Consider the following 26,512-nt stretch of genomic DNA (forward strand, 5'->3'; position numbering starts at 1 on the left):
AAACTGCCCTCTGTTGGGTGGACAGAGTTAGTCAGCTCTTTGCTGACTAAGACCAGGCATTAGTGGTGGATGTTCAGACAGGGTTTGCAGCGTGCTAAATTCCATACCACAGTCATGATGTGTGGAAAGTGCAAAAGAACAGTAACAAACACGTGCCTGACTGCTGAGGTAACTAGATAGCTATAGGTCATTAGAACAGAGCTTAGGAACAGAAAAAGACAGATCCAGGAAGCAAAGGGAGAAAGGAATCATTAAAAGATTTTTTAAAAAGTAAGAAAAAAAGTGATGAGAGTTAATCAAATACAGCAATGAGAGAGAGAAGTAATATTTTAATATGTGAGGTATAAAAGGGTATAATAATCCAGAAAAAAGAAAAAAAAGGTTTGGCCACCAAACAAAAAAAAAGATTTTTTAAAATGACAGGAATAAAATAATGAGAGAGATCAGATAGACAGGGAGGAGAGAGAGAGACGAGTTTGTCTTTCCATTGAATAATTTTGTTTTGTCATTTCAGACAGAAAGAAGGAGCACATCGATAGATTCTGTAGTGATAGGCCTCACTCCTGACTGCTGCAAGATGTTTTTCATTTTCTTTGCTGGAAGATGCAGTACAACTGTAAACTGTGTAATATTTTGATGTGATTTCAGAGGGTAAATATTCTAATGCGACTTAGGAAACACCATTTGCAAAAGAAGGTTTATCTGATGTGATTCTTCTAGTGTCTAACAGCTGCAGCAAATCAGTTCCTTTTATCTTAACTGCCTCTCTCAATCTTTTTGCGGTGTGAACAACTACTGTCAGTTATAGATGGCTTTTTATAATCTGTCACCACTTAGATCTATTAAATATTGCTTTTTCTCTGCAATGTCATATATCAAATGAATGATCCAATGTTAAAGGTACTGCTTAAGCCCTTATTAACAAATGGGGTCACCTATGGGTTATTATCCTTTTCACATTAACCAAGATGTTGGTCTTAAATTATGAGATATTATTGTCAAAAACATAAAATCAACAGGAATCATCTGAAAAATATTGCTAAACCCATATGGAGCAATAAATACATATTATTGCAGCTGTTGTGCAGTTAAACCCTGTAGCCCTGAGCTGAATACTTACAGAAAGCATTGCAAGGGAGACCTAGCGAAGGGCTTTAAAATAGCAGAATTATATCATGTGCATGACTGCCATGCAGAGCTTTTACTTTCTGGAGGTAAAATCTACAAATGAAATGAAACAACTAAGGGTGCATTAAACTATAAATGGAGGATAAACATACCACGTTTTCCCATCATTTCTATCACTATTGACATGTTCTTGTATAAATGTAGCTTTTACAGATTTTCACAAAATGCTTGAGGTCTATTCTTATCAATTATTAACATTTTTAAAAAAAGACCTGTATAGTTTTAAAATTTCACCTGTTTATTAGCAAACATGAAAATCTTTATAATTGTTTTCTGATATATATAATGCATATATTTCTTTTAGGATATGAGATCCATTCTGGTTTTATGAAAAGATTAGTCTGGAATTGACTCTCAACAATATTTTCATATAAATCCTTAACATGCTTGTATCAAATTTATCTCTAAAGATTTATTAACCCATTTATTCTAAATTTCCAAGCCTTATTTACTTCTTCAGTGCTCATATATTTTGGCTACATGCAAAACAATTAAAAAAAATTGTATACCACATGGTGAGGCCAACAGGCTAACGGGTTAACTGTATTATCATGTATTTGCATGACTAACTGCAAGATGAATTATTATGTGACTGTGTGACTATGGAATTTCTGAATGCATAACTATTAAGGTGGATGACTGGGACTGATTGATAGTGTAATATGGGACTGCATGGCTGTGCCATTGTATAATTTATCATATAATTGTGACATTGGCCTATATTTTCCCTATGGTGTTAATCATTGCTAAAAAGGTGCAGTTGGGTAAACTGCTGAGAAAATCTGTTCATTCTGTAAGTTCCCTCCCAACTGTGCTATCACCTAAAAGGTGACTTCCTCCAAATTATAAAGTGCTAATATGTAAATTTCAAATGGAGAGTGAAAGTAAAATTTGTTAAGGGCTTGTTAGCTGTTTGTTAATGTTGGGATTATGTTCATTGAACCTTTTTTGAATACAAATATTTGGGTGCTTTGGAAAAACTGAATGCATGTGCATTCTAGTTAAGACAATGCAGTTACCAAACTGTCATTATAAACTAAAGATGGCTTAATTCAACATTTTTTGGTACAAATAGCTAAATGTAACCCATAACTAGCAGGCCACACACTGTAAAATAGGGTGGTTTGTTTAAGTTCATCCTACTGTCATTTTCAACCTGACCCCTGCACTCGCACATCAACTCTGGATTCTAATGCTCAATGGAGCTATGTATCAGCTTGGTTCAGTGGGAGTACTCTTACTGCTGCTGTTGTAAACGAGATCGAAGTAGTAGAAAGATCAAAGGTGCTCACAGAAATGGCAAAGAATAGATTACATTTATCCCTCAGTGTTGAGTTAAACAGGGAGGAGATTTGTGAGGCATTGATCATTATTAAGAGGGAGTTAATGAACACTTGACAGGAAACAGGCTAACATAGTTCAAAAAGAGTGACATTGTGGACATTGGCAATTGCTGAGTTATTAATCTTGTCATTTTTCAATTCCATGTAAGATAAGAAGACATTATCAGAAGTAAACTTGAAGGAAGATCCTCCATGCGCAACTTCCTCGACTTGAGGAATTAATAATCCAAGTGGACTGTGGCAATCTCTATGACATGGTATATATTGACTTCCAAAAGGCTTCTGATAATGTTTTACATAAAAGTCTATGAATTAAACTCACATCTTAGATTTACGATAAACCTAGGAAAAGGATAAGAAACTTGTTTTAGGGTAAGAAACAGCAAATCTTCATTTGAGGAGTGATGTCAGATTCAGTGCAAGTGGAGTACTGCAGGACTCAGTGTAGGGACCATTACCGTTTTTAATTTACATGAACGACTTGGGCTCTGAAATTCAATGCAAAGTGGTTACATTGGCCAATGATGCCAAACAAGAAGGAGCAGTGAAACCAGAGGAGGCAGCTCAGAATTGCTAAAGTGAGGCATGATATGTAAGTGAACAGAATGATGGCAGATGACATTTAATGCATAAAACTATAAAATGCTGAAAGAAAAATAAATGTCATATGTTGTTCATAAATGGTGTGGAACTAGCAAAGGATGAAGTTGAGCATTAGTTGACATGTTTAGCATTGAGCATTGGTAGACTAATCTAAAGCAGCAATCAAAAAATACAATAGATGTTAAATCATGTACCAAAACAGTGTAAACTAAGGAGATGACATTTTATAATTCTCTGGTCATACTGCGCCATTACCATTACATCCATTCTTTTCACCAAGGCACAAGAGCAACATTCAAGCAGACGAAGCAGTGCAGAAAAGAGCCTTGAGTTAATCCTTAGTATCAGGGGTCTGAGTTACAATGAAACAAAGACTTAAGCTTCTCAGCCTAGCAAGGAAACATTTGAAAGGTAATTTTAAAGAGGTACATAGGATTGTTAAACATACAGACAAAACCACCCTGGAAAAGTAATTTAAATCAAACTGCAGGAGTAAAACATGATACAGATTCTAACTAGAAAAAAATTGTGTTTGATTGAGACCAGCAATATCATCTTCACACAAAAAGTGATCAGTATAATAGAGGGAAAATGACTGACATAATAAGAAACAATGAGATACTTCACTGCTTGGACATTCGGATCTCTTTGGGTAGATAAGCTTTGGGGCTGAATGGTCTTCCTCATCCACATTATCATGCATTGTCAAACTTCAGCACATAAACTAATAGCAGAGAAGTACTGAATAGTCAGGGAGCACTGTCTTTCAGGACAGGTGTTCATCCAAGCTCATACCTGCCTGTTCAGGCAAATATAAAAGATCACACTATTTTGAATTACTAGTACCTGTCTAACATTCATCCCTCAACTAACAGTACCAAACCAGGCTAATTGATCATTCAGCTCATTGCTGATTGTGAGATGGTGTTGTGTGTAAATTGGCTGCTGCGTTTGATGACAGAACAATAGATTACACTTTGAAAGTACACTGCCAGTAATAAAATGGCTAGGAAGCACCTAGGAATGGTGGAGATTTGACTGAGTCATCTCTCTGGGGGTTCAGCTGAACAAATGCTGGAGTTTTAGTGGGAGACTGATGTAGAACAATCAAGCAATTTCATTGCCATATATTTTCCACGTGGTGTTGCAGAGTAAACTGTAGAAATGTATGTTATATTTTATAACTTCTGAAGTAGCTGTTTTTGTATTTGCTTAATCATATTACCTAAATCTAGTTACAATCTGCTACAACAAATGCAAATGCAAGAACAAATGGAAGCGTGGAAATGTTTGTGCTCTGTGCTTTATCATTTGTAATAGGATGACTTTTCTCTCTTGTTCTAAAAACACATGAATAATATCTTTGAACTATCAGACAAAGACTCACAAATTCGTAGTCCTAACTGGAAAGAAACTTCTTTTTATAAACAACCTTGGAAGGAAAGGACCAATTAACATTGAAACATAATAAATTTAAAGAAGCCTTGAAGCAGATAACAAGGGAGGGAAACAGATTCTCCCAAATGCCTGAGCAAAACCAAGTTTCATTGTTCAACGTGTGAGAATTGGAATGTAGGTAAGTTCCCTAAGGAAGAGCAGATAGTGCCTGCTCGAGGTTGGCAGATTGTCGTTGCCGACAAATGGGACATGAAAAGGCAGTCCAACTGCAGGTGCTTGTGAAACTAACTGAAATCAAAGGAAGATTAATTTATGAAGAGAATGACTTTTTGGACTGTAGTGAGACTCACATTCTGCCCAGACAGCGAGCTCCCCAACATCACACACAGCTGGATGACTCAATGGAGCTTTTATGCTGACCATGTAAATGAATTTTAATTAATAAATTTGTTGATATACAAGAAAAATGAATGAGCAAAGGGATTTTGTATGGCATACGAAGCATGTGTGATTTTGTCTATTGATCCAATAATGGGACTTTTGGTGCAAGGTAAGGTCCCATGTTTTTTTTACAGGACTTAGACCTCATCCATTCATATCATAAAGGTAATGGTGAAACCAATGTGAAGGTTGAGGTTCCACCTGTATCAACAATCCACAATCTGGAGTATGCTCCTCCTCATACAATGGGCCAAGTTAGAGATGAGAACAAAACACACTTTATGAAAGATAACTTTTTATGTGTCATCCACCCTGTCCTTGCCTGTTGTGAATATCGTACCTCAAGTATTTACAGAACTGGCAGTACCACATTCTGTCAGATTCCTGAAGGGGAAAGTGTATAAGCAAAGTATAAGGTGCCTATATTATTGGTGTACGATAAGAAAATTGCAGCCTGAAATCTGTTCAATTTGGATTGCTGTGTCCCTCAGTGTAACTGATACTATGCCGATAGGATGTTTTTGAATTATCTGGTTCATTGTGTGGATTATCATCTGGTATCCATGATAACAATTCTCTCACATAGTCCAGTGAAGTTAACCTGGAAGGAAAGTAGGACAAATGTGACTTACAATAGAGATGGTTAGTAATGTGTGGTCATCAGTGAATGCACCCTTAAGTATCAGAACTTAGCATATTCCACTGTCCTGAACTGCTGCTTTACCCCTCACTTTTCCTTGATTTTTTTTGGTTCCCATGTTATAAACCCCATTCCAGAATGTAAGACTGAATATGAAATAGATGCTACCAGTCCCATGTATCCAAAAACATAAGTTTCAGATATTACAACACAATTGCCAATATTAACCTAAATTTGATTGGTCTAATAGAATAGAATGATAAATACCACACCTCCATTACCAATACCAATGATATGGAGATGGTAAGACAGAATATAAACAGGCCATAAAATAAAAGAGAAAGTGGCAGCATGGATATGAAGTTGGCTGAGTGACAGGAAACAGAAAATAGCAGTGAATGGTTGTTTTTTGGACTGGAGAGAGGTATTCAGTGGAGTTTGCTAAGGGTCAGTACTAAGACCACTTAATTTCTTGATATACATTAATGAATTAGACTTGGATGTACAGAGCGCAATTTCAAAATTTACAGATGACACAAAACTTGGAAGTATTGTGAACTGTGTGGAGGATAGTGATAAACTTCAGGAGGACATCAACAGGCTGGTGGAATGGGTGAGCATGTGGCAGATTAAATTTAATGCAGGGAAGTGTGAAGTGATATAATTTGGCAGGAAAAATGAGGAAAGGCAGTGTAAGCTCAAGAATACAATTCTAAATGGGGTGCAGAAGTAGAGAGATCTATGGGTTTATGTGCATAATTCATTGAAGGTGATGCAAGTTCAGAAAGTGGTTAAAAAGGCATATGAGACCCTGAACTTTAAATAGAGGCAAAGGGAGTTATGTGAACCTTTCTAGAACTCTGGTTCGGCCTCTTCATCCAATTCTGAGCACCACGCTTTAAGAAAATGTGAAGGCTTTAGAGACGGTACAGAAAAGATTTATGAGAATAGTTCCAGGAATGAAGGACTTCAGTTATGTGGGTAGATTGGAGATGCTGGGCTTGGTCTCCTTAGAGAAGGTTGAGAGAAATTTAACAGAAGGGTTCAAGATCATGAGTTCCAGAGTCGATAGAAATTGTTCCCATTGTTGGGAGGGTTGGGAACCAGAGGACACAGATTTAAGGTGATTGGCACAAAAACTAGAGGAGACATGAGGAAAAGCATTTTTATGCAGCGAGTGGTTAGGATCTGGAATGCTCTGCTTGAAAGGGTGATGATGTCAGATTCAACTGTGACTTTCAAAAGGGAATTGGATAAGTACCTGAAGAGAAAACATTTGCAAGCAATGAGGAAAGGCTGGGTAGTGGGACTAGCTAAATTGCACTTGCAAATAGTGTCAAATGGCCTCCTTCTGTGCTATAACCATTCTTCGTTTCTATGATTCCATGAGTTAATTGAGTTCACTCTTCAGTAATCTGTGATAGTTCAAAGGGTCTCTGTTATTGTTGCTTTGATTTTATTATGCCACTGCTATCGTGTGTTGAAGTGTATAAATAAATGATTTATACATACACATCTGGATCATTATCATGAGCATCATTATGAACAACTGGCATTCGTGATCTGTTTTATTCTAATGTTAAAAGCTAATTTGCTAATAAACTGCTTGCAGATGTACTATGATTGTTTAATTAACTATGTGAACAAGCTCACAAGCATTTGGGCCGATGTTGAACATCCTGATCTGGGAGAACCAATAAGTGGCTCCATTTAAAAATAAGTAGGGGCAAGAAATTCATCAAAGACCCATGCTCAAGGCAGGACTGTGGGATCCAGAATTCAAGCGTTTTTCAAAGAGCGTGATGGACATGTTCACTGCTAAAGAAAGGGTAACCATGTGGTGTTACAGACTCAGCAGCTAAGCATCATGGCAAGCTTTGTCTCCTGCTAAAAGGTAGCTGTATCAGGAAATAAAAGCAGGACAAAGATCGCAATGGTTGGAACTTTATCAATATCTGAAGAACTGGCAATGAAAGAGAAACAACTGCTTATACGGTTGCAAGAAGTCAGTGGGGAAAAAAGATCACTTTATAAAGTGTCAGTCAGGCTTGCTTCAAATTTATAAAGGGGGAAAATATGGCGATGCACACAGGAGAGTGCAAAGGACTATTAGTCAAGTAGTTAACCACTGGGCGTTGAGATCTACATGCAAGAAAAGGGCAAGGAAAATAATGTCAGTAGACTCTCCAGCTGTCCCAGAACAAAGACTTTATCATTTTGCATTTTGAATTTATCTTAAATTGTTGCTCATTATCATTCAGCAATCGAATAAAATGCTTTGTAATCACAGTACCAGATTCTGTGGTTGTTGCCTCCACTCAGGTCAGAAAAAGTTATAAGGTTAATTCCCATTAAAATGGAGACAAGTACAATTTATACCTTAAAACACAGACAGATTTTCCTTTATCAATTCTAGGAAGTCCCTTCACATGACTCTGTACGTGATCTCCCTGCTTTCAAAGACCCTACTTCTGCGGAGCTTGAGGCTGACATAAAACTCCCACACAAATATTTTAATCCTCTTTTGCTTTACTTGTAGGCCCCTCCTCAGGGGGAAATCTTCCCTTGTTAGACAGAATAATGTGTATCTTGGAGGCCTTGGATCCGTTGTTATCAATTAAAAATGTTAGATTCATTGTGCTGAGGCAATCCGATGGTCTTTACAGTTTCAAATGATGCCGTTGTCCCCTAGGAGAAGACCCCATCATTCACAACACATGAGGAATGGAGTCAAATGACTTTTCTTTGCAGCTCATCTAATCAGACATCTTTGGGAATGCAGTAATACAAAGCACTCCGGCCTGACCATGGGCAGCCAATTAGATGCTTCCCAACTGATTTCTTATGACCCTAAACTAGCCTAGGTAATGGTGGCCATGAAACCATGATTGACTGTCGTAAAAACCCATCTGGGTTCATTAATGTCCTTTAGGGAAGGAAATCTGCCGTCCTTACCTGGTCTGGCCTGCATGTGACTGCAGATACACAGCAAAGTGGTTGACTTTTAACTGCCGTCTGAAATGGTCAAACAAGTCACTCAGTTTAAGGTAATTAGGGATGGGCAACAAATACTGGCCTTGTCATTGACGTCACATCCCATGAAAGAATTTTTTAAAACACTTCTATGGTCCTCCATCACCTTTTACACTCACCTCATCACTGTACGTCCTCCTGTTACCCTTTACATGTATAAATTCAAAGATGTTAGTGTATGGGCTGGCACTCGGGTATATGTTACATATAAATCTATGCTGTTAGTGTAAGTGACAATACTGGGTGCTCTGGTGTATTTTGCTGCTCTAATACACCACGGATTCCTACACCACCATCTGTAAAGGGAGCAGAAGGTGTACTTATGGGAGTAATGATATGGAAAATGTTGTTCTCTGTCAGAGAATTGGGCCGTTACTGTTGGCTGCCTTCAGACCAAAAGAAAGTAGAATGAATTTGGAACCTACCAGATGATGCATACCTCCCTCAACAGGAGTACTCTCCAATGTCTCCATATTGAGGTAGGCTATTGTCCTTTATTCAAAGGTTGTCAGGGACGTCATTGTATTTCTAACTCACCATTACCACTCTAGGTTCTTTTCTGCACAAGTGGCTTGGGTTGATATTATTGTCAGAATTCTTTCAACAAGATTCAAATAATGTTTATCAGATTTTATTTTAGACATGCCATGCACTACGCTAATATTATGATCTGTTTTAAAGTAAAACATTCTTATTCCGACATCTCTGCTTGGTAATATTTGTGACAGCAGAGGGCTAAGTATGAGTTTTACTGTCAACATTTGCCATTGCTTAAGTTATCAGATTGAAATATATTCATATATTGACTAAAGAAGATTGGAGAATTTGCAGTGCAATTCCTGTATTCCCTTATTAGCTGTGTATACCATGGCTCAGTAGTAGCTCTCTCACCTGTATCAGAAACTTTGGGAATAATTCTCCCACCGGGGACCAAACCCTCCAAACAGCATTGAGCTCCCTATGTGGAAGTGTGAAGGAGGCATAACGGTCACTCCACCGCACAGTGGATGTACTGCAGTGGGGCTATGAGGCACGACCTTATGCCATTGCCACTGAGGCCCATGTATCCTGACATTCATTGGTTTCATTGTGGTTAGAGTGAGCAGCTGAAGCTTCGCTGGTGGAGCGGATGAGGTCGTTGATTCTCTTCCAGCACTGGACGCCTGACCTTCACTGGACAGCCTGGGGATTGGCAGCATCGGCAACCTGCATCCAAGCAGGGTTGGTTTCCCTGCTCAGCCCTCTTGCCCCATCATTTGGGTAAAGAACACTCCACCTGGTCAAAGAGGGATGTATCACTGAACTTAGGCGCTGGTTCTCCCTCTCCCCTTCTTGCCATTGCTATGGGGCTTGTCAGTAAGTTGGATGTCCGGGCGCCTTTTAAATGTGGCGCTTGGGTATTACAGCAAGGCACGCGTCATTCAGCCCATCCTGTCGTGCGAGACCAGGGAAACTCCTGACTGCATAAATAATGATGATGCCAGGGCCACAAGGTGCCGCAGGATTTGCTGTCAGTCTCCGTGGCAGGAAACGCTCCCTGTCCCGTCCCCATCAGGTGTGGAGCGGGACCGTGCCATTGGAGATGGGGAGACTGGATTTGGGCCTCCACCCAGTAAGGATCCATGTGTGGGATAGAAACCTCAGGGCCAAGAGTGCCTCCATGTTGGAGGCAGCACATTCTGTCACTCGCTCTCTGCTCTCTAACTTGCAGATGCAACCAGGAAGATGCCAAGGCCCGAGCCAAAAGAAGCCCTGTCCAGCTTCAGCACAACCCCAAGCCCGGAGATGAGCGAGGAGAGAACACAAGAAGAGAGGTGTCCAACTATAGAGGCACCACAACAGATATCTGCACCCTCCACCAGCCAAGAGATACATATCTTGGTGGGTATTAGCTCTGGTGTAAAATGGTCTCGCACTTTTGTGGCCACTGCTCAAACATGTGTCCGCATCAGGAGGAGGCAGGGTCAGCCGAGCTCACCACCATTTGGAGGACTGTTGGGGAAGAGGCATCCTCAAGGTCTAAGTCTGATGACGAGCCTCTGGAATCAGTCTTCCAAATAATGCTGCAGAGTCAGCAGGAGGGGCGGGAACATCACACAGAGGTATTGGAGGCCTTCAACAGGGTGACCTGTGAGGCAGACGAGGCCATCCGCCTGCTGACTGATGAAGTGGTGCTGACCTGTGCACGCATTGAGGTCTCCATGGGGAGGATGCCGGACTTCATGGAGATCCTAGTCCAGCAGATTCTGCCGGAGATGCGCGCAGACCTACACTCCACTGCAGTGGCCATGGGGGAGCTTCTGCAGTGGCAACTCGTGAGGGGAATGGGCCACTTCTACCTCCCTGCAGGTGCCCCTTCCCCTCAAGGGGTTGGGCAGGGGCTCTTGGGCCCAAAGTGGCAGCTGGACACCCCTGGGACGTTCACTCAGGAATCTCAGAGGTTGCTAGGCCCTTCTGAATCTCCTTTGCCTGTGATCCCTTCAACATCGGCCTCTGTCACCACAGAGGCAGCAGCTGGCTCACAGCAGGACAACCAGAATAAGCTGAGGCTCTCCAGAGGATGGCCTCCAAGGTCATCCAGGGCAACAGGGCCAGCAGGCCAGCAAGCTACCTTTACCCCTGCTGTGGATGTTGGGGGACTTACAAGAAAAAGCAGGGAACGGAAAATCAAGAAATACTAAATCACAACTGGTTGCACAGGTGAACAACTGATTGTCACAATTATGGAACTTATGTAAATATAATCACTTTCACTTCAATAATGTCTACTGTCTTGTCTCAGCGTTGTCCTTAAGGCTTACCGATCACCCTCCCCACTTCACCTCCCTGCGGACACCTGATCCCCGGAAATAAGAATCTCCAGGGAGTCAAGGGTACGTGCCAGGGCCCATGCGAACCATTTGCAAGCACTCTCCCGCGCATGCTTCAAAGTATCCTGTGTTCCAGGGCCCTAGCATTGTCAATAATACATGCTGGGATTCCCTTTCCGTTGTCCAGTTGAGATGACCTGCATCTCCATCCACCCGCTGACCCAACTCCCATGCAGCATCTCGAGATTTCCATCACAAGCTCTGCATAGTTTCGCCCAGACCAGCAATGGTGGTGATCACATTTTTCTTGAGCTCCAACACTGTTTCCCCTCTCCCAGTCACCCACACCCTCTCCCCCATAACCATTGACAACCCTGGCATAACTTTCAACCTCCCCACTGTTACCCTTCAATCCTCTCCATTCTCCTTCAACAATATTCAGATAAATGTCCTCCCCGAGAATCCCACACTTGGCACTATTGTCTTGTCCGCCCTCCTTCTGTCCACCCTCTGAGACCGTGTCCATTTCTGTGTTCCCCCCAATAACCCTCAGCACCCCTTCACGTGGCATTGTCACACACTCAACCTCCCACCCTACTGGCTCTCTCTGCTCACTGTAACCCTCACCATTCTCTCCTACCATGCCTACCCACAGTTCGCACCTCAGGAACCACAATTGACTCCATTGACCCCTCCTTGTGTACCCCTTCACACCTGGACACCGCCCTATACTTCTTCACACTTTGACAACCCCATACCCCTTCACACCTTGAAACCCTCCCTGGCCCCTTCACACCTGGACACCCTCCAATGCCCTTTCGCATCTAGGCACCCTTCCATGCCCCTTCAGACGTGCACATAACTGTGGCCCCACCCGGAACCCACCACGGCCCTTCCCACCCTCCACCCGTTACATCTGCTGCCTTGCGAGACCCCTGTAATACCCTTTCCCCAGCAACCCCAACCATCCATGTCCCCATCTAGGCCTGAACAACCTGACCACCTCTTCATTCCGCTCCTACCCTTCTTTCAATGCCCACCCCAACAGACCCTCATTGTCCAACAGTACCTCCTGCTGTTTTCCATCTGCAGCCAGATGATCCAATCCCATGGCAAAGTAGCTGCACTGAAAATAACCACCTCCTGGATGTTGCTGCACAGAGAAGATCCGCGTGGTTGATGCTCAACCCACCCAGTGCGGCACTTGGTTGTCCAGGGTCTGATCGCTGGAGGCCTTCATCTTGTACTCATCTCCACAAGCTGCCCAAGGCCTTCTTAAGGTGAGTCCTGACTTTTACACGCCATGTTGGTCCAGGCTTGTTCTGGGTTGGTGTGATTTCCATCTGGTGTTATATACGATTCGGCGTCGGGGGCCCCAGTTGGGCCTTCATCTGCATCCAATTGGTGGGATGCAAATCGGTTTCACACCTGCCTCTGGCAGGAATTGTGACTCGTCATGGTGTGCAGTTGAGGAAGATCCTGCTGCCATTTCATACCGACGTGAAACCGAATTTTGGACCTCTAGCCGAATTCTTTTGTCATAAAACCCACCGATGGGGGCATGGGAGAATTCGCCCTTTGTGGGTTCAAGTTCTGCTCCAGAGAATTAAGCACATAATCTAGGCTGACTGTCCACTGCAGTACTGTTGGAGATAGCATCTTTGGGATGAGGTGTAAAACTGATAAACTCTCTTTTCTTTCAGATGGATGTAAAAGATCCCAAGACATTCTTTTGAAGAACAATTGGCCTGATGAATATGTATCTTTCAGTCAACATCACTAAAATGACAATATAAGCAAAATATGGCATTTGCTGGAAATCCGAAATAAAAACAGGAAGTGCTGCAAATGCTCAGCAGGTCTGGTAGCATTTGTGGAGAGAGGAACAGAGTTAATGTTTTGAGTTGAATGTGACTCTTCTCCAAAACTGTTTTTATTTCACTAAAATAACAGATTATCTGGTCATTATCACACTGCTTAATGTGGAACTTTGCTGTGAGCAAATTAGCCATTATGTTTCCTACATAATGAAAGCAGCCGCACTTCAAAAAGGAATTCATTGGCAGTAAAGCATTTTGCAATGTCCTGAGACCCCGAAAGGAGTTATATAAATGCAAGTCTTTCTTATTTTCTTCACCATTAAGTTCTTCTTCTCTTTGGGTGCCTCTCGGCCAGCTAGGAGAAGAATATTAATCTACATCCACTAATTTTGGGTAAAACATAGAAACATAGAAACTAGGAGCAGGAATAGGCCATTCAGCCCTTCGAGCTTACTCCGCCATTCAATATGATCATGGCTGATCCTCTATCTCAACGCCATATTCCCGCTTTCTCTCCATACTCCTTGATGCCCCTAATATCCAAAAATTTATCAATTTCTTTCTTGAATATACTCAGTGATCCGGCTTCCATAGCCTTCTGTGGTAGAGAATTCCACAGGTTAACCGCCCTCTGAGTGAAGAAATTTTTCCTCACCTCAGTCCTAAATGGCCTACCCCATATCCTGAGACTGTGGCCCCTGGTTCTAGACTCCCCAACCAGGGCAAACATTCTCCCTGCATCTGGTCTGTCTAGCTCTGTTAGAATTTTATACATTTCAATCAGATCCCCTCTCATTGTTCTAAACTCTAGTGAATACAGGCCCAGTCTCTCCTCATATGACAAATTTGTTTACTTAGTTGTCCTTTGATTCTGAAATTTCACCCTATTCTCATTCATTCCATCAAGAAGCCTAATAAGACCATAATCAGAAAAGCAGTATTTTTGAATATTGTCAGCAGATATTGACTCTCTATTATCATTTCCTCATTACACAGTTGTATTTATATGCAGAAGGCCTGGATATAAAGTAGCTCATTTATTGCTTGAGAACTGTGAAAAGTAGTAGGCAGCAGGGTGGTTATGTTATGTAGCAAGGAAGACCAGGAAGTGACAATGAAGCTGTTGGATTTCCATGAAAATCCAACTGGTTTACTAACATCCTTTAGGGAAGAAAATCTTAGTGTCCATACTCAGTCTGGCCTACCTGTTCAATGTGGGAAAGTCAGAGGTCACCCACACTGGGTCCAAGAAAGTTATATCGGAATATTTTCTTCACGTAAGTGAGTAGGAACTGTGCAGAAACAAAGGTTGTTCAGATACATAAATCACCAAGGCTAGTGTCTTGGTCAAATCCCATCTGGAGTGCTGCGTTCAATTTTGGGCAGCACACCTTAAAATGGATATACAAGCCTTGGTGGGGGTACAGCACAGAATTATACAAGGGCTTAAAGAGTTAAATTATGTGAACAGGTTGCATAAATTTTGCTTGTATTCCCTTCAGTTTATAAGGTTGAGGGATGATCTAACTGATATGCTTAAACTGACAAAAGGGTTCAAGGTTAGATACAGGGAACATTTTAACCGGTTAGGAAAACCAGAACAAGCAGACACAATCTTAAAATAAGAGCTAGGCCATTCAGCCGTGAAATCAGGAAGCATATTTTCACAGAATGGCGGTAGATGCTGGCTCAATTAAATTTTCAATACTGAGATTGACAGATTTTTATTAGGTAAGGTTATCAATGGATATGGATCAAAGACAGCCAAATGGAATCAAGATACAGATCATCCATGATCCAGTTAAATGGCAGGACAATTTCAAGTTCAAATGGCCTACTCCTGTTCCTACGTGACTCTCGTCTGACATCAATGTGGTTGACTTTGAACTTTCGCCTAATAGTCCAGAAAGCCCCCTCAGTTGTATCAAACAGCTAGCAGTGGTTCCAGAAGGCAGCAAGTCACTTTTGCACATCAAATGCCAGTCTTGTCAGCAGCATGCTGAGTGGCCAGTTAATGTAGGGCAAAAGAATCAAATTTGTGAAGCATGAACCCAACAGGATCGCCAAATTCATTGATAACTGACACAAACGAGAAGTCAAAAACTTCAGAAATGGTTTCTAAATGCAGAAAATATGGGTCATCAGGACAATGAGATTCTGCAATTAACTGTGAATTTGTGACTATAAGACCATCGAACCATTTGATTTTATATGATATCTATATGACCAAGTTTTAAATAAAATTGTGGCCATAAGGGTTAAAGTTTTATGTATCTTTTTGCCACTTTAATGGGGGTCAGACATGGGCAGATATGGAAAACCGGTCATGGGCTTATTTCACCAGAACCCTTCTTCAGCCCTGATGTATTTTCCAGCATCACTTCAGTCAGACACTGATAATATAGTTAGAACAGTGCATTACAGTGAGACACATTTTGTCATCATCTCCAAGGATATGCAGGTAATTTGGAACATTGGCATATATTTTCCCAGAATTATCTTTCCAAGGTTTCAGGGAGGCTGCAACAGGTTCTTGTTCACAATGGCAAGTCATCGTTAGAGATATCATGGCCAGAATTTTACGTTCCCACTCCCACCCCAGTAGGCGAGGTGGGATGGGTGTATAAAATTGGAAGGCATGGCAGGAGGCATCGTTTCTGTCATCTACCTGCCTCTACTGGAAATCTGCCAGCTGCAAGGTACATTTTGGGCAGCCTACCCAGTCTTGGGTGAATTGAGGCCCTTATATGGCTAATTAACTGCCACTTAAGGTCCTCCACCTACCTCCATAGGTACTTTACCAGTGATGGGGTGTGCCCAGGCTACATGTTGAGGCCGCCAGCGCAGCCAGACTGCGGCATCACAGGGCACCCTCCCGTTCGGCACCTTGTGTTCAAAGGTGGTAATTGGTAATTGACACCCTCTGTTTGTCTCCCCCAGCCTCCTGAATGTGGCCCACCCATTCACAGGGGTCTGCCCAAGTGGCCCTGGCAAAGTTGCCCCGACTTACCTTTCAGCCTGACCTTCTCCATGATTCCTTGTCAGGGACTGACTGCAGTTCCAACAGTGGCCCCCGCTCTCAGCGGCTCTGCTAGGACTGGAGAGTTGCCAGCTCTTTGATTAGCTGGCAGTTTTTGGAGGTGGGACATCCTCCCAGATAGGGGCAGGGGCCAGGATCTCAGGCAGTTAACAGCCTGGTCAAAATACAATCCAGTCTTTTCAGCTGGGATGGTGCGTGGGGTTGTTGGGGAGGGGGGGGGGGGGCGGCATTAGGGGGTGGGGGGGCGTGGTTGGGCAGCTGGTGGCACTGCCTCCATGAAAAATTCTGGCCCACATTACTTCAGGAGTTACCAATCCCCATTCCTCTGCAATGATAAACACCCAGGCCCATGCAGCAAACCTGCCTAGGGTGCCCCCAGAATTATGTTAATTAATATGACGCCGCCCTCAGGGCCTTCCTTGACTTCAGCAGGAAAGCTATCTTGCAAGTTGGGAATCATGCTGATGCAAAATCTCTCAGCCAGATTCTTTCTGAAAACGCAATCCGACATTTTATTGAAATAATTTTCCTATCCAAAGTCCAAGCCTCTTTACTCCTTGGTGATCATGCACTGATCCAATTTCCTCTTAAATAGTAATATTTACTGCACTAGGTGGCAGTCTGTCCATATGTTAATAGCTGCAAGCATGAAAAAGTTATTTGTCAACTTCCCTACTTTAGATAACACCTTGCATTGATATCACACCATTTAAGATAAAAAAATGTCCCAAGGCATTTCATACATAGGCACACAGGAAACAGAAGTTGACTAGAAAAAGAAAGATAAATGGGGCAATCAATAACTTAATCAAAGAGGTAGATTTTGAAGACATTTTTGAAGGAAAAGCATGGAGAGGCAGAGTGGCCCAAGTGACTGAAGGTTCTCATACCAATGGTGGGTTAGAGGGAAAGGAAGGATGCACAAAAGGCTGTAGTCAGAGAAATGGAAATAGGGTGGAGTAAGGCCATAAGGGGAAAGGCATAAATCTAAGACATGAAGAGCTTTCAGAAATGGGGTGAAGTGAGGCCATGAAGTGTTTAAAATAAAGGATGAGGAATTTAATCTTATGGCATTGGGGAATCAGTGTAAAGGCTGAGGACCATAAGACTATAAGACATAGGAGCAGAAATTAGGCCATTCGGCCCATCGAGTCTGCTCCGCCATTCAATCATGTCTGATAAGTTTCTCAACCCCATTCTCCCGCCTTCTCCCCGTAACCTTTGATCCCCTTACCAATCAAGAACCTATCTATCTCGGTCTTAAATACACTCAATGACCTGGCCTCCACAGCCTTCTGTGGCAATGAATTCCATAGATTCACCACTCTCTGGCTAAAGAAGTTTCTCCTCATCTCTGTTCTAAAAGGTCTTCCCTTTACTCTGAGGCTGTGACGGCGGGTCTAGTCTCTCCTACTAATGGAAACATCTTCCCCATGTCCAATCTATCCAGGCCTTTCAGGACAAGGGTGACAGGTAAGTTAGACATAATATGAGACAAGATAAGTGCGGCAGATATTTGGGTAAGGCAGAACACATGTACGGTGGAGAATAGGAACCCGTTAAGGGGCATATTGCAGTGAAAATGAGATCCGGGTCAAGCAGGATGCCAGGGGTGTAATGGCCCAGGTAGAGGCAGGTGCAAAAAGTGAAAGGGGAATGTGGTTTTATACTGGGATCAAAGACAATGATTTACATAAATTTACATAGAATATAAAATATAGAAACAAGTCACTCGGCCTGACCAGTCTAAACCTGCATATATGTTCCACTCAAGCCTCCTGCCATCCTTCCTCATCTAACTCTATCAGCATAAGCCTCTATTCCCTTCTCTCTCACATGTTTATCTAGCCTTGCTTAAATACATCCTACTTGCCTCAACCATTCCCTATGGTAGTGAGGTTCACATTCTGACCATTCTCTGGATAGTTTCTTATGAATTTTTTACTTAATTTCTTGGTGACTGCCATATAATGATCACCTCTACTTTTTCACTTCTACTTAAATGCAAACACTTTCTGTATCTACTCTATTAAATCCTTTCATACTTTTAAAGACCTCCATTAGATCACTCCCCACCCCCCTCTTTTCAAGAGAAAAGAAACCCAGCCTGTTCATCCTTTCTTGATAGTTATGATTCATGTTTTTGGTACTGGCCCTGCAAAACCTTTTTACACCCTATCCAGTTCCTCTATATTGTTTTTATAATATGGCAACCAGAACAGTGTACATTACTCAAGTATGACCTAACCAATGTTTGAAACAAGTTTAGTATAATCTCACTATTTCTGAATTCCAACCGTCTCCGATCCCCGCCGGAGAAGTGGGCCCTGTCGCCATTTTAAGTTGGTGGGCCAATTAAGGCCCACCCAGCGTGACACCTGGCGGGAAGCGCTATGCGCTTCCTGTGTGGGTGGGGGGAGATTCCCCAAATGCAAGATTGCGCTCTTTCATGCTTGTGCACAAAAAAGCGCACATCTCCCTGAGGCTAAGTGCTGTCTCAGAGAAATCGCTGACAGCTGTATAAACATTAAAAATAGAAAAAAAAATTCTTAACATGTCCCCCTCATGTGACAATGTCACATGAGATGGGACATGTTAATAAATTTCACTAAAACTTTATTTAACCTTTTTAAACCCTACATGAAACCTCATCCCGCCAGTGGATGAGGTTTCATGTTTTTTCTATTCCCCGCCGGGGCTCCTGGCTTGCCCGCCAACCTTAAGGTTCGACGGGCAGGGCCTTTGATTGTTTTAATGATGCTGTCAATGGCCTCAATTGGCCATTGACAGGTCGGCGGGCGGACAGCTGATTTCGCTGTGCCCCCGCCTTCCTGAAGATTTAAATGGGGCGGGATGATGTCAGGGGTTCCCCCCAACGTCATCCCACGTCATTTTGCGCGTCGGTGAGCGGGCCCCGCCCCCTGCTCGCCGAGGGCAAAATTCAGCCCATTGTCCCAGTGATTGGTTTGCTTTTTTTTTATGGCCTTATTAACCTGCATCACTGCTTCTAGCGATTTTTCTATTTATACTCCCATATCTCTTTGCTTTTCTGTCCAATTTTGATTAATATTTTCCAATATGTGAGTTCCTTATTACCAAAATTTAATACTTCACGCTTATCCATTTTTAAATTCAATTACCAATAATGTGCCCCATTTTTCAAGTTTATTAATGTCTTCTATAAATCGTTGCAGTTTTCCTCAGCATTGATTATTCCACCCCCACCCCACCCCTAACCCACCCAATTGGGGTATATCTGCAAATTTAGAAATTGTGTTTGTGATTCCAAAGACTAAGCTATTAATATAAATTGTGAACAATAGTGGCCTTAGCACTGATTTATGTGGTACCTCACTTTCCATTTTCTGCCACTCTGATTAGTTACCTTGAAGCCAATTCTGTGCTTTCTGTCTTCCAATAAGCTAACTATCCATTCTGTTAAATGTCACCTGACTCTGCATGCTGTGATGTTATTCAATAGTTTATTACATGGCACCTTAATGAAGAATTTTTGGAAGAGTACATAAATTATATCTACTGCATTACCCTTGTCTACTCTCTCTGATGCCAATTCTAAGAATTCAATAATGTTAGACAAGCAAGGCACACTTTTTGAAATCCATGCTAATGGTCCATTATTATAGTTTTGATTTCTAGATGTTTCTTCTATTTCCTCTTTTAGTGGGGATTCTATTATTTTTCTACCAACTTAAGATATTAAGCTAACTGGGTATATAGTTCCTGGACATGTACTATTTTCCTTCCTAAATATTGGAATAGCATTACCTATCCACCAGTTGTCTGGCATTACAACTTTTTCCAATGAATTATTAAATTATGTGTAATAGCGCCTCTGCAGTCTCCTTTCTGGATTCTTTTGAAATGTGTATATGCAATCTATCTAGACCAGGGGTGTCATCCTCTTTCATTTTGATTAGTTTATTTAAGATTTCTCTTTTATTTTAAATGCAGTCACATCAGTTCTAATTTTATCTTTGGATGTCATGTCCACTGGATCCACCTATTACTCTTTTCTTTGTTGTGCTTATGTCCTTCTCAATTATTTTCTTAAAGCATATTTTATTAAGTTCGCTATTACTGAGATGTTCTCCTATTGTTACTTGTCTAATCCGTTCTGATTCTTTTCCCCATGATTAGATCCAGCATTGAATCCCCCCTTGTGGATTTCTTACATATTGGGTTCGAAAGGAGTCCTGCACATATCGTAGGAACTCCATTCCTTTAGCTCCTTTGTTGCTTCTGTCCAATTAATTTCAGGGTATTTTAAATCCCCCCATGATTATTGTTCTGTGTTCTTTACTCATTTCCCTAATCTGTTTGTGTAGCCTCAGTTTTCCGGATGTTGCTCTGGAGGAGGTTATGACGTATGCAAGACTGAATGTCGGATAAGCAGTCTCACAGCACATCAGTAATTAAGGAGTCAAGGGAGGTGGTGGAGTCATTGGAATGGGTGTCATTAATGTATATATAGAAACAAATTTCATGTTTATAATCAATATTGGTACGCACCAATATGTGGATTAAGGAGAGGAAACAAGAATTGATCTTGGGAGTTGATGTCGATAGTCAGTTTCATTTTTAATTTGCTGCCTGAATTGGTGCCATTCTTAAACATGGCCATCCATCAGAACAGCAGACATGCCAGTTGTCCAGCACCACTACCACCACCATCCAGAGATTCATATTTGTGGAACATTTACCAACTTCACAGGATGCGATCCTAAAGGTGCAGCTCGTCGTGGCTCCATGCCATGAGGTAGCTAACATATGAAGGGGAGCACTTCAGTCCCATGATTTTTTTTTTGCAACGTGAGGATCAAAGTACCCAGCTGTTAAGGCATGAGGCACAGTAATAGGTGTCCAAAAAGAATGCTATGCCTGCTCCTCTGATGTTGGGAGTTGGGGCCTGAAAACCTGTCAGAAGTAAATGCAGATGCATTTAAGCAGAACGCTTTAAAATAAATTATTCCTACCATCAGAAATCTTCAATAGCACTCAGCTGCAGGAACTTCACTTCCATTTTAACAGTTGATCTGGATAGCTGCTGTGCTTCATCTCAACAGATGGAACTTATCCCATGTGCGCTAATTGGGTGTGCCCAAGAAACTCCCTTACAGAGCACCACCACTTCTCTGAGGCCCGAAGAATTGCAGAATAGCTTCAGGATCGTGAAGAAACTCTGAGGCATCTACTAGAAACATGCAAGATTTGGAAAGTCCCTTTGCTCCCAAGAAGAAAAAATCCAAGTCCATTCCAAAGCCCCTTAAATTTCTGAAATCTGCAAGGAAATTTAGGGCCACTGTGTTTCAAGAATGCTGTTTGCTTGGAAATCAAATGGCACATAACAAAATTTAAAATACCCAAATTGGAGGACAATCCAGAAACTCTAAGCCCCTGACTCCTTTTTTTTTAAAGAGGTACACTTGGCAGGTGTGTGCGTATACAAGTGCACAAATATACAGTTCTCATGCAGCATGCTGAACCTAGTCCATTTAACCTCCTGTATTGTGCAGCACAAATGATTTCTGTAGAAGCAATCTTAACACTCTTGCGAGACAATCAAAATTAGCACTGTATCAGGAAGAGATCCACCCTGGAAGAGTCTATAGTACAGGTGATCCACCCACGGCTGTATAGATGTAGCTGGCTGACTCCTCCCCACTCCCATTTCGCTTTACAGGATTTTTTGGACCAACTAGAATGATTCCTGTAAGTGATCTTGCACAAGCAGCAAGCTACTTTCATTAATGGACTGGGTGGGTCCAAATCTCTTCAGCACTGTAGTTGAGAAAGGAAGTGGACTGCCCTTCAAGCCAGCAGGAGTCTGCTCTTTATCTGCCACCACCACATGTTCCTCCTCAAGAGTACACTGTTACTCTGATGTATTACCTCCACAAAATGATGACCTACATCAAATAGTGTATGTGTAGCAGTGTTAGCTAAAATTGGAGTGGCTGTTGTGAGGCTTTAAGGTATGTGCTCCTGTCTATTGCTTCCCTTAGGGACACTGCCAATGCTGGGACTCCATCTTGCAGGCCCACTAAAACAGAGGAGGAAGCAATGTCATAATGTTGGCTCCAAGAAATAATTTCAGACAATGCTTGCATAGCAGTACATTGTGAATGATGTTCTTGTCGTGTTTGTGTTAGTAGGTTATTATTGTTCTCGATCATTATGGCATGGAGTCCTTCCAGGCATAAACAGACAATAAGTAGAGGCAGCTGCTTTTTCATCCACTGTTGCATGAAGAAGGTAACTTGTTTTCCATTCACATACCTATCTTCACTTAAGCAGTGGCCAACAGCAGAGGCAACTCAAGATTTAACTACGTATTCATTTCCTTCAAATGGAGGCCATAATTATTAGTAAGCATGTCATTCACTTACCAGTAGTTTTATGATATCATTAAATAGGAAGTAGTTATATTATTCTATGGAGATCTTGTGGCACGGTGGGTAGCATCCCTGCATCTGAGCCAGAAGCTCCAGGTTTGAGTCTCACCCCAGGGCTTGATAGCCATGGAGGCACATTCATAACATGGCCAAACAGATTGCGAATCAACCTCAAGCCCTTCCAACACACACTCATGGCTATTGGTAAGAGCAGGAGAGATTAACCTTCGTACCAAGCAATGAACACCCATTCATTCAACACTGATCACAAAACCTGCGATAGACTGTTTAAACCAAGTAAACATAAACATTAATATACTTTCATTCTTCTTCATGCCTCCTAAAGTGGCCAGAACGAGTAGCTTTAAGGTATGAGCTCCTGTCTACAAGTTCAGTCTGCTTTTTGTAATGTAGAATGTTCTAGTAATTATTTTATATATTTTAATCCCTGCAATCCTTGGTGTATAAAAAAAATGTACATTGCACAGATAGAGTAATGTGCAAGTTAGTAAGTACAGGGGGTCAACAAAGAACTTATTGAACTGCTCAAAATAGCTGGCACATTTAATTCATTTTAAGCTACATCTTTGTAATTGACCCTTATGCTATTGACAAATGACTCATGCAGTTTGTTTGATAAAGGCAGCTGCCCATGATGATGTAAGTGGTGGGGACAAGGTTAAGGTTTTGCTCTAGTCCTGGTCAACTTCCACAATCTCAAATTGGAAGCTGCTACCTCAAAAGGGCATCTTATCTACCAGTGAAAGGCTGAAGGTCTTTTTCTCGGTAATGCCATCAAATGGATAACCTCTCTTTGAAACAGAAATTATTCAATGGAGGCAATAATAAATATAATCAGATGGAGGGGTAGCTAAATTATGTACTTTTTCCTGTGGTAGAAAGATCACGTCAATAATCCTGACAACAAAATGACTGTGATTTTGTCTACATATCTCGATTCTGCAAGGTTTTCAGATTGTCTACAGAAATGTGAGAATATTTGCAAAAACTCAGCTCTACTTGATGCTGTTAGTAATGTCAGAGCCCACGGAAGTCTATATTCACTTAGTATATGGACCTGTTTGCCAACTGCAGTGAAAACTCATTGCACTCTGAACTCAGAACATACTACTGCCCAATGCCAATGCTCTACAGCACTGGAAGAATGTAATTCACACATCTACTTACAGGATTGTGCATGGCATAGTAAAATAAGGATTGTTAGTGTTTAAAAAGAATTTTACTTTTAAAACAACAGGACAGCAGCTACTGCAATTGCACGTTCACATTCAGGATCAGTCCAAAAATGTATTAAAAAGTGGCAAACCTTCACATACCATTCTGCTGCCTGTAGAATTATCTCCAAAATAATGCTGTTCCCTGGATCTCAATTTCTTTTAAATAGAAGATCAAATGCAGAGTGAACCATTATTGCTAAGCCAGGGTTGGTATATCATAAATTAGTATTTACAGAGAAAATAAATGACTGTCTACAAGCTTTTTGTGGTCAATCTCTCTCTCACTTGTGACCAGCATCAAACGTATCTCTGTTCATGCACTGTTTAGCTCTGGCATGTTGCCAGTTCCCGAACTCAACATTATTCCTGATCTAAGACAGAGTGCGTTCAACTTAAAAGGATAAGTGAAAGGAACCTAATGGCTTCTCAAACCTACTCATCAGTTATCTAACAACCAACTAGTGGTGAAGTAATTTTGAAGCTGAGACAACTCGCTTTGATGAATTCAGTCATCTAATACCTGGTCTAAGGTGGTTTATAGTATTTAAGGGAACTATAGCTGATTGACCAGCTGGTTTGGTAAATTAATGGAATCTGTAACAGTGGAGCTGTTCCTGGAGAGCTGGGATTCTTCCCATTTGGCTCAACTCTGCAACCAATGCTTTAATGTATAGGATGGTCTTTATTGAGCAGGCTGAAAGCTGAAGAATCTTTTGTTAATTAAACCCAATAAGTATGCTGTACTCCTATTGGGAGAGGGCATGCACTCAACATCAGGCAAATAAATGATACATGTGGTGATTCCTCATTAAATATGATGATACTTATGTTGGTTTGTCAGATATCCAATTTGCAAAATAAAATCCACTTCTATAATTAATTTGAAGTCAGCCCACCAACTGATGATGCTATGTTGCTTTTTCTTATTCCACAAACATAATCTGGCATTGACATTAATCCCCAGCCAAGCAGGTGACTCAACCAGGCTGGAACTCCTTTCCTAACAGCACTGTGGATGTACCTACAGCACAAGGGCTGCAGTGGTTCAAGAAGGCTGTATTAAGTATTACATTGCCCTTTATATATTATTTCAGTTTGCTTCTCTATAAACATATTTTACGACAAACACTTCTGTGGTTTAGCCTGAAATATAAAATTTATTAACATTGTTGTGGTGAAATTGAAAAAACCTCGGAGACAAATGATTGGTTTTCAATCATTTATTCAAGCAAATGCAGGGACAGCATGCCTTAGTGAATCCAATCCAAGCCAGTGCTCTGCCCTCTGAGTAGTTACATTGCCTTTTATACATTTAAGGCCTGTCCTTTTGTGACTGAGGATGTGTTCTTGGTCACATAGGCTCACAATCTATCACAATAGGTGCAAAGTGTTTCAGATCAACTGTCCCATTTTGCTCTGTACTTTAGCATTCTAGTGACTGACACCTCATTATCTGTAATCGCTGTCACAATCTATCACAATAAGTGCTAAGTTTTGTAGACCCACTATCTCAATTTGCTTAGCACTCTAGTGACTGACACCTAGCTATCTATAATAGTTGGGTTTACACCTACTTCGGGCTAATCTGGGCTAGTTTTTTGCTGTGTCCTTTCTCTAGACTAATTTATGTCAATCATCCCAGCAGCCTTTGCTTTATAGGCTCCTTCGTGATGTCTTTTCATTTCTAAAGCTACTGCTGCTGTCATGATATGCTACTGCTATCCTTGGTTACCTTTGCAAATAAATGACAAACACCTTGTACACTCTAACAACATGATTTTGGTACACCTGTTGGAGAAAGGCAGCTCACTACCACCTTCTCAGGGGCAATTAGGGATAGGTAATACCTAGCCTATCCAGCCTAGCCAGTGAAACCCACATCCAGTGAAAGAATTTAAAAATGATTGGAAGAGAGACAAAGGAGAAAGAGATAAACAAGAATCAGAGAGAATAAGAAGTGAGGATGATAAATGAGATAGAGAGTAAAAAAAGTATAAACAAAGTACAAAGAGAAGGAGAGAGAGGTATGCCAAAACACATTTTCTCCATCAAAGAAGATTGGCAAAATCTTCATAAGCATTTTAACAGACCCATTCTATTGAAGTGGACATAATTAATTAGAAACAGTTGTTGAGAGCTCTAGAATTGATACTTAACAGGAACTGGTTCACTTTATCCAAACTACTTAGAACTGGCCATCACATGGTGGCATTGTATGGCTTGCTTACCGTATAACTCTGTAACAATATAGCAAAGATCAGAAAGATAATTACAGATGAGGAGGCTATTTGTGTGCATAGAAACCTTTGACTTCCCATTACAACTTCAACTGCTTCTTGAATGATTCCAGTGTGATTATCCAATTTAAGTATTAATTACTTTTTATCTGAAGAATTGACATCTAGCGACTGTCCTGAGCTTGCTTTTCACTAGTTGAGACATATGTACCCTTCTCCTACAGCCTTAATTTACTCTCATTAAACTTTACTATTCCATTTAGTAACTTTGATACTGATATAAGGTTTCTTCCTTTCTTCCTTCAAAG

This window comes from Cetorhinus maximus, chromosome 12 (genome assembly GCF_964194155.1).
Source record: "Cetorhinus maximus chromosome 12, sCetMax3.hap1.1, whole genome shotgun sequence".
Taxonomy (NCBI): Eukaryota; Metazoa; Chordata; class Chondrichthyes; order Lamniformes; family Cetorhinidae; genus Cetorhinus; species Cetorhinus maximus.